We start from the raw sequence: 8501 nt of genomic DNA, 5'->3' as shown, positions 1-8501 counted from the left end.
AGATATTTGCGAATGGAGCTGATGCGTCTCAGATCAAGATATGCAGCCGTGCATATGTGCATGGCATGTTGGTGCAATGTGAGAGTACTGTCCAGAGTAACACCTAGGTTTCGTTCTGATTGTGTGAATTTAATGTTGGTGTTGCTGATATTTATTGCTTGAGGTAAAGGATGTGGATGAGAAAGTCTTTGTGTTGTAATCAGAATGGCCTCAGTTTTATCATCATTCATATGCAGCTTGTTTCATGTCATCCATGATTTCACATCAGAAATGCACCTCTCTACACCTTGGATGGTAGCATCAACTTCAGTTGGGTGGCTAGATTTGTATATTTGGGTGTCATCCGCGTACAATTGGTGAGACACTGGATGATGATCTATGACACTTGAGAGCGACTGAGTGTACAGAATGATGAGAAAAGGTCCAAGAACAGACCCCTGTGGAACACCACAACATAGATCAACTGGGCTGGAGTGTATTCCATTTGCAGACACAATCTGTGTCCTGTTGACCAAGGAGGACTTGAACCACAGTAAGTCTGTATCTTGAATGCCAAATACATGCTGGAGACGGTGAAGTAATATATCATGGTCTATTGTGTCAAATGCTGCAGACAAATCAAGGAGGGTGAGGACTGTAATCTTTCCGCTATCCAAAGCAGAGAGAATGTCATTAACTACTTTCAGAAGAATAGTTTCAGTACTGTGGCAAGGGCGATACGCAGATTGTACATTGCTAAAAAGACTGTTTGAATTCAGATGAAATACAAGCTGGGATAGAACAATCTTTTTTAAGATTTCGCTATGAATGGGAGATTAGAAACTAGGCGGTAGTTCTTTAAATCGTTATGGTCTAGTGTTGGTTTCTTCAGCACAGGCTTTACAATGGCAGTTTTTGAAAAATGATGAGAATTCCCCTGATGAGAGAGAGGTATTAATAACATCAGTTAGTGAAGGCAATACTGGATCTAAGCACTCAAGCAGCAGTGATGTTGGAATTGGATCAAGTTCACATGACTTTGGTGCACTGTTCATCAGGATTGTATGTACGAAGACCATAGAGACAGGTTCAAATGCTGCTAATGGTTGTCGCTCAAATTCTGTATCCCAACTGTATGGTGACGACGAGTCAATTGAAATTGTGGTGTCAAGCTTATCTCTAATGGTCTGTACTTTGTCACCGAAGAAATTTGCAAACATGTCCGGAAGGTCGACTGGAGAGAAGGTAGTTGGAAGTGGTTTAGATTTGTTCCTTGACATTAGCTTGTTAGTAATTTCGAAGAGCTCTTTGCAGCTGGAACTTTTCATGATCTTAGTAGTGTAGTGGGCTGATTTCGCTGCATGGACTATATTTGTGACATTCTTCTTAGCTACTTCATAGATTTGCTTATGAATAGTGAGTCTGGTGGAAAGCCAAAGCCTTTCAGCTTTACGGCGGTCTCTTTTAGCTGTACTAAGCTGGTCCCTAACACTGCTATACCATGGAGAACACTTTTGAATTGATACTCTGCACTTGGTAGCTGGGTCATGTTTGTCGAGCAATGGACGCAGGCAGTTATCGAGTTGTTCTGCTGTAGGAGGTAAACAAGTTGTTAGGTTTTCTTGGATGTCATTCATTAGTTTGGTTCTATTTATCTACAGAGGATTCTCTTAGTAGCAGATAAAGGTGGAGGGTTAGGGACTGATACGTCAAGATGGCATATAAAGCAGAGGTGATCTGATGCAAATTCATGGGATAGCAGGGAGGACCGTAGAATGTTATCATCAGGTCTGTGAAGAATCCAGTCTAAAATGTGACCATGTTTATGGGTGGGTTGGTTACCTGACTGATTGAGGTTGAAAACATTAATGGAATCTATAAGTTTTGATGCGTTTGGGTTTCCGGGACAGTCTAAGTGAAAGTTGAAATCTCCAAGAATAATCAGGTTGCCACCTATCAAATTTCCATACTCCAGAAGATTCGAAAACTGCTCCAAAAAGAGAGATTCCGCCAGCTTGTTTTTTCTACTAGGAGGAGTGCGGTATAGGCAGAAAAAATGGACTGACCTTTGCTCCAGTGTGAGTGTGGTTTGGACTAGTTCAAACGATGTGTGATCGAAAATGAATGTTCTGGTGTGGTTAAGACGTTTGATCAAGGGGTTCATTGTGATGACAGCAATTCCACCACCGCGAGAGTTTCGGGGGTGGGGTGAGGACCAGGTCATAAATAGGTCTTTTGTGACCATACGTGTTATAATCGTTAAATAAAGATTGTTATCATTATTATCAGTAGTATATTATTATTATTATTATTAATCGTACAAAAGTTTGTTCTTGTCTAATCATTACCATCATCATCATTATAATGAAGGCAGCACTACATACCAAAAGACAACACAGGGAAATATCCTAGATTGGAACCAATTTGTATTATTTCACAACTGCAGGAATTCATGAAAACAATTATTACACAACAGGAAAAAGCCTTGTATATGTTTCAGAGTAACTAATTACCTTTTTGACATACACGCTGAAATACTTTTTCTTTGGGAAGGAGTTTCCTCGTCTGATCTTTTCATATCGTTGGAGTCAATACCCTCACTAACTTTAATTTTACCCGAAGGCTTATGTGTTGTTATATGATGTGTTATATCTTTACAATTAGTATTTCTGTGTTTCTCTTTGCTATTTGATTAGTACTTTTTTGGCCAATTGGTATGGTCTGTATAATCGGTGTTATATTTCACATTTCCAGTGATGTAGTCTTTGATTCGAAATCCTGTAGACTTGCGCCAAATCTGTTTCGTTCGAGCCATGGTAAAGGCTTGTATGAAATAACTAGACTTTCCGTTTGTTCTTGTCTAATCATTACCATCATCATTATTAAACGACGCAAGCACTACATACCAAAAGACAACACAGGAAAATATCCTAGATTGCAACCAATTTGTATTATTTCACAACGGCGGGAATACATTAAAAGAAAATCTGTACACAACAGGAAGAGGCCTTGTATATGTTTCAAAGTAACTAATTACCTTTTTGACATCCAATGCTGAAATACTTGTTTGAAATTAAAGATAAGAAATGGTGACTTTGTGATAAATATGAAATACGGGATAAGCATTTTCTATGTGTCCGGGCGTCTTCGTGTGACTACCTAAGGCCATATTCAACACGCTTCGAAGCCATGCAACAATTACAGTAAGAAGAAACCAATACTTAAAGTGACATAGGCTTTACACAGTAAACGGATACCTGACCGCCTCATTAATACACCAACATAATTCAATATACAGTACACACACACACACACACATTATTTATAGATATTGGAGGATAACAATCATGAAGGGCACTTTAGCTCTTCTTTTTAATTAACACAATTTAATTATATGTGACATGTTGCTGAGCGTGAGTCGAACAAAATGGTATCAGTTTCAGTACGTCTCGTGTTGATCAATGGCATTGATCGTTGCCCTTGTTCGCGTGGCAGACTTTGTCCAATATATCGTCCGCATACACTGGTCAACAGTGAAATCATTACTGACTTGAAAAGGCCCTAATCTGTAGTATTTTGGTGTGCTGAACACGAATATAACCGTGAAAAATTTGTATTGGCTCTCGTTTTGAAGATATTCATATACCTCATTTTCTATGTTTCACTGTGTAAATTTCTCCAGTAGGACTGCAGCAACATCCGGAATAATGATGTAACATTGCATAATACCATCATGCTCACATCATCCACAGTTGATTGCATCATTTTCTGATGCAATGCAATACTAATGCCATGCGGCTGCTGAAGTAAGTTGACATCAGCAGTGTACTATACATGTGTAGGCCTATTATACTAATGCCAGGCGGCTGCTGAAGCTGACGTAAGCAGTGTACTATATAAAGCCCAATCAGATAGGTTCAGCATTTAAAATATTTTAGACGTTGTGCGAGACAGTTCAAGCTACTGTTACATAAAACTTATTATTTTATCCATTTACATACAATAAAGAACAGTAATGCCTCGAAAGTGTGTTAATACCGCGGACAATTTTTGCTATATTTGTGGGGAAGTGACATTTGCCAACCAGAAGAAAAGTATCAATTCTCAAGTGAAGAAGGCATATCATCTTTACTTCGGATGCAAGGTTGGTGACCAAGACAAGCCTTGGGCTCCGCATATATGCTGTGCTACATGTACGACACAGCTTTCACAGTGGTTGAATTGCAAAAGGTCATCAATGCCGTTTGCAGTCCCAATGGTGTGGAGAGAGCCAAGCAACCACCTAAATGACTGTTACTTCTGCTTGGTTCCTCCTCTTTCCGGCGGAATAACGAAGCGAAAGAAGTCGAGAATAGTCTACCCAAACATTCCGTCTGCATTGAGACCAGTTCCACATGGTGAGGGACTTCCTATTCCAGAACCTCCAGCAGAATATTCTCTTGATTCATCTGACGAAGACAAAGGTGAGTCGACCTGTTCTTCTCCTGGTCCATCAGCATGCAGTGATCCAGATTTTCACTGTGGTGCATCATCAACCCCACACAGAATAACACAGGAAGAACTAAATGACCTGATTCGTGATTTGGACTTATCAAAGAACAAGGCAGAATTGCTAGGATCAAGACTCCAACAATGGAATCTTCTAGAAGAAGATGTCACAATTACTGCATATCGAAAGCGCCACCAGCAATTGGAGCCTTCCTTCAGAAAGGAAAGTAATCTGATATTCTGTTCCGATATTGAGGGCCTCATGAATGCTTTAAAAATCACTCATGACCCATAAGAATGGAGACTATTTGTGGACTCTTCGAAACTGAGTCTCAAGGCTGTGCTTTTGCACAATGGAAACATTCTTCCATCTATTCCAGTAGCGTATGCTGTCCACATGAAAGAGACATACGATAACTTAAGGCAGCTGGACACTCCTCAGAGATGCTCCCGAACAGCTGTACAAGAGACAGGCGAAGAAATCTAAGATGTAGTCAATGACTTGATTTTTTATAGGTAGGCTATTACAGTTGACCTTTTACTATTGGAATGCATTTCGTTATGTAAACATTAATTTCTTGCAGATTACAAAAAAACTAGAGCCAATTTTGCAATTTGACTGTCATATTCGTGTTCAGCACATAAAAATTGATAAGAATTGACTAATTTTATTTCAGTAACATGACTTTTGTAAAAATTTGTTGTCCAGTGATATCTGCCAGTTCTGAAAATAATCCTACATATCAAGTTTGCTTGTAATAATAGAGAATATTGATTGATATTTTGCCCAGCAGCATGTCTTCGCAAACTCCTGCATGATATATCTAGACTCCAATCCCAGTCAACTTGTGATCGCCATTCATGAATGTTTCAAACTAGAAAAAAAAATCCCAGAGAAGAATAGTTCAAGGTGTCTTTAAATAATAATGAAAGCATACATGATAGCGCCATCTTCAAAATGATATCCAGTAAACACGAAGACAAAATTTTGTGGACTTTTTTAAAAACATTACAATATTCATGGAGGGTAATATATTGGTCAGCAAACAATGAAAACACTAGCAGCTTGGCCGATTGATGGGTATATATGACTAAGATCTCACATCTGGACTGTGAAGTTTCCATCTGTTTTAATTTTCTTTTTTCAACCTATAGTATATTCAAACTACGAGTTGAGTTTTAAATTCAGAGCTGGTAACATATCTGGGATCTGCGCACGCAAATCGAGTTAGCTAGATTTACTACCACTTTAAGACCAAGCCAAAACCGATTTATATAGCGGCGAGTGTTGTACTTTAAGTAATAGTTACAGGTCATACCATACAATCCTGAGAGCAAGCATTTTTGGAATATTTAAGTTTGTGAAATTTGTAATTAATTATATCATTTATGACATTGTTATATAAATCTTTAATGTTCCATTTGATGTATTCCCGGTCCATTATAAAACAGCAAATCATTTAGTTCGAGATTTAAGTAGTTCGAGATATGTTCAGTATGGAATTGCTTCAAGAATTATGAGATTTTTGTATTATATTTCATGATAAAATTCTGTAAGCTTCTGAACGAATATAAAATCCCTTCACTGATACATACAGAGTGACCCAAACATCGGTCACGTGTTGAAGAAAGTGACATTAATAAAAAAAAAATCGACTTTTTGACAAGATTTTGTAAAAAAAAACGTTTAGATTTGTTAAAATCGCCTTATGTAACGCAGAAGCTAGAATTATTATTTTATAACACCAGAAAGGAAACTTATGTATTTATGCGCCATCTTATATTATTTGATACATATCTGACAATAACTGTAAATAATTTATAAAATATGGTTCTGTTCTTTTTACATGTCCTAAGATTCGTTCTCGTGTTATAATTATTTGTAATTATACACACTGATATTCGCTCTCGAGTTATAATTATTTGTAATTATACACAATGAGCAACATATTCCTCGCTAACGCCGTTCACGCGGTGTTATCAAATTTCGAGCCTCATGACTGTAAATTATGAAATGGAGTTCTTAAAAAAAATTCAGAAATATAAATTCTGCAGAACAGTTTTTTTAATATAAATATTTCTTTATTTTGTACATATCAGATACAAATTGAAGACTGATTAGTGACTCAACAGATCTTCATGGAAAAAACCGTGTATCGAATTTCGAAACAAAATGTCTGTAAATCTATTTGTATAAAACTGCCATGAAAAACAGATCAAGTGGTCCCCTAATCCAATAGTATTTGAGACATTGCCGGTAACATTTATCTTTAAAGTGACACTAAAGAAGAAATCGGAACGAAAAGGTGTAACAATATTTGTCCATTTTAAGAATTACAATGGCTTTAATCGATATTCTTTGCAATGATTCTAATTAACACCAATTTCGTGACGAGTCGTAATCAGTACCTATTGTAGAAAGCTCGGATAAGTTTTCATTGATATTATTAAAGCATTGAATTACGAACCATTCAAAGTCCATAAGGTGGTAATCCAATAGAGGGAGAAGAAGAAAAAAAACACACACAAAACAACGCATTTCTCGCAGTTACATTGTTAAGTAAATATTTTTATGATGGGCTAGATATGTCGCGGACTTAAACAAATTCCACAGTTTATGATTTTTGCTTTTCTTCTATCGTTTTTCTTGTCTTAAGTTTAAGTTTGACGAAACCAATTACATTTACAACCACCAGGAAACACGAGCACGTTGCTGACCGTTTAAGCATTGGAAGGTTTATAAAAGCCCCGTGCACTTTTTCTTTAGTTCTTTCAGACGATGGTGAAACTTAAAATTTTACAAAAGGATTTATTTATATTACGTTTTATTTTTTTTTATTGACGAAAGTATAGAATAATTAAAGTCAGATCTTAACTTTATGAAGAATATTACGTTTAAAATTTACTCTGATATATTGCCGCCTGCTTTTAATTTAACCATTGTTTTGTTACAAAACGGGACGAACAGTATAAAGCTTCAGTCTGGCTCTTTATGTTTAAACCTAATTTGAGATCTCTAAATGCCACATATATCAGGCTAGTCTCCATCAAATTGTTTCGGCAGCAATATGTCTATAAAATAAGCGTAGAAGGATGGTAAGAATAAATACAAAACAACTTCGTGTTCTGCTTAGAATCTATGGAAAGAACTCGTTCCGTATGGCGTAAAGATACATCTAGTCAGCCACGCTAAATTCAGACACGTACTTTTCGTGGATTCGAAACAATGGATTTTCTTCAGAAAACACAAACTAAAGAAAAAAGATCCTAAAGCTTCTCCGCAACTGGAGCTGCTGTGCTGAGGCTGAATTCAATTTTAAACTGTCATATTGACTTCGTGCTTCTTGTAAGTGCTTTTTTGGCATCGGTGCGAGAAATATGTTTATTTATTGCCTGGATCTCTGTTAAATTTTATTTTATTTTAGTAGTCATATAATTATGTTTTATAGCCAAGGTTCTAATAGGTTGACTTATTTACACCTTGGCGGATCGATTCGGTATTTCAGTGCTTCGGGTTTGTGAATTTCATTTCATTTAAAATAGCTCTAACATGTATCGTGGTCACTGTCAGCAACATAACGACCAATCAGTTGCCTCCACATTTTCGGCCGCGTTACAATTCGCCGATGTTCGCTAGTTAGCGTTTCATACTAAGGGAGGCAACTAGTGAAATCCGATAGATGTTGCCAGTGCAAAGGACTGAAATATCAGATCAATGGGCCTATGTGTAGATAGGTTAACATATTCGATCCTTGGCTAGTGAAGATATCATAAAGTATGTTTCTCTTTGGCAACATCCCCAGACCCACCCACTCTCTCTATCTCTCTCTCTCTCTCACTCTCTCTCTGAAGTCAACTAAAAGCTGGGGTTTATGTGCAAACATCTCGACGTGCATGTTACATCTTTATATATACAGATCACAAGTGGACACCACATGGCTTCCAAAAGACCAGCTGCATGACCATACAGGGGCAGGCCAATTAGCCTAGGGCAGACCGGCTGCATGATTACAACAGGTATTCAAGAACCAATT

The sequence above is a fragment of the Sinohyriopsis cumingii genome, chromosome 18 (genome assembly GCF_028554795.1).
Source record: "Sinohyriopsis cumingii isolate HCF-2022 chromosome 18, ASM2855479v2, whole genome shotgun sequence".
Taxonomy (NCBI): Eukaryota; Metazoa; Mollusca; class Bivalvia; order Unionida; family Unionidae; genus Sinohyriopsis; species Sinohyriopsis cumingii.
The sequence above is the reverse complement of the archived record's forward strand: the minus strand, read 5'-3'. Positions refer to the sequence as shown.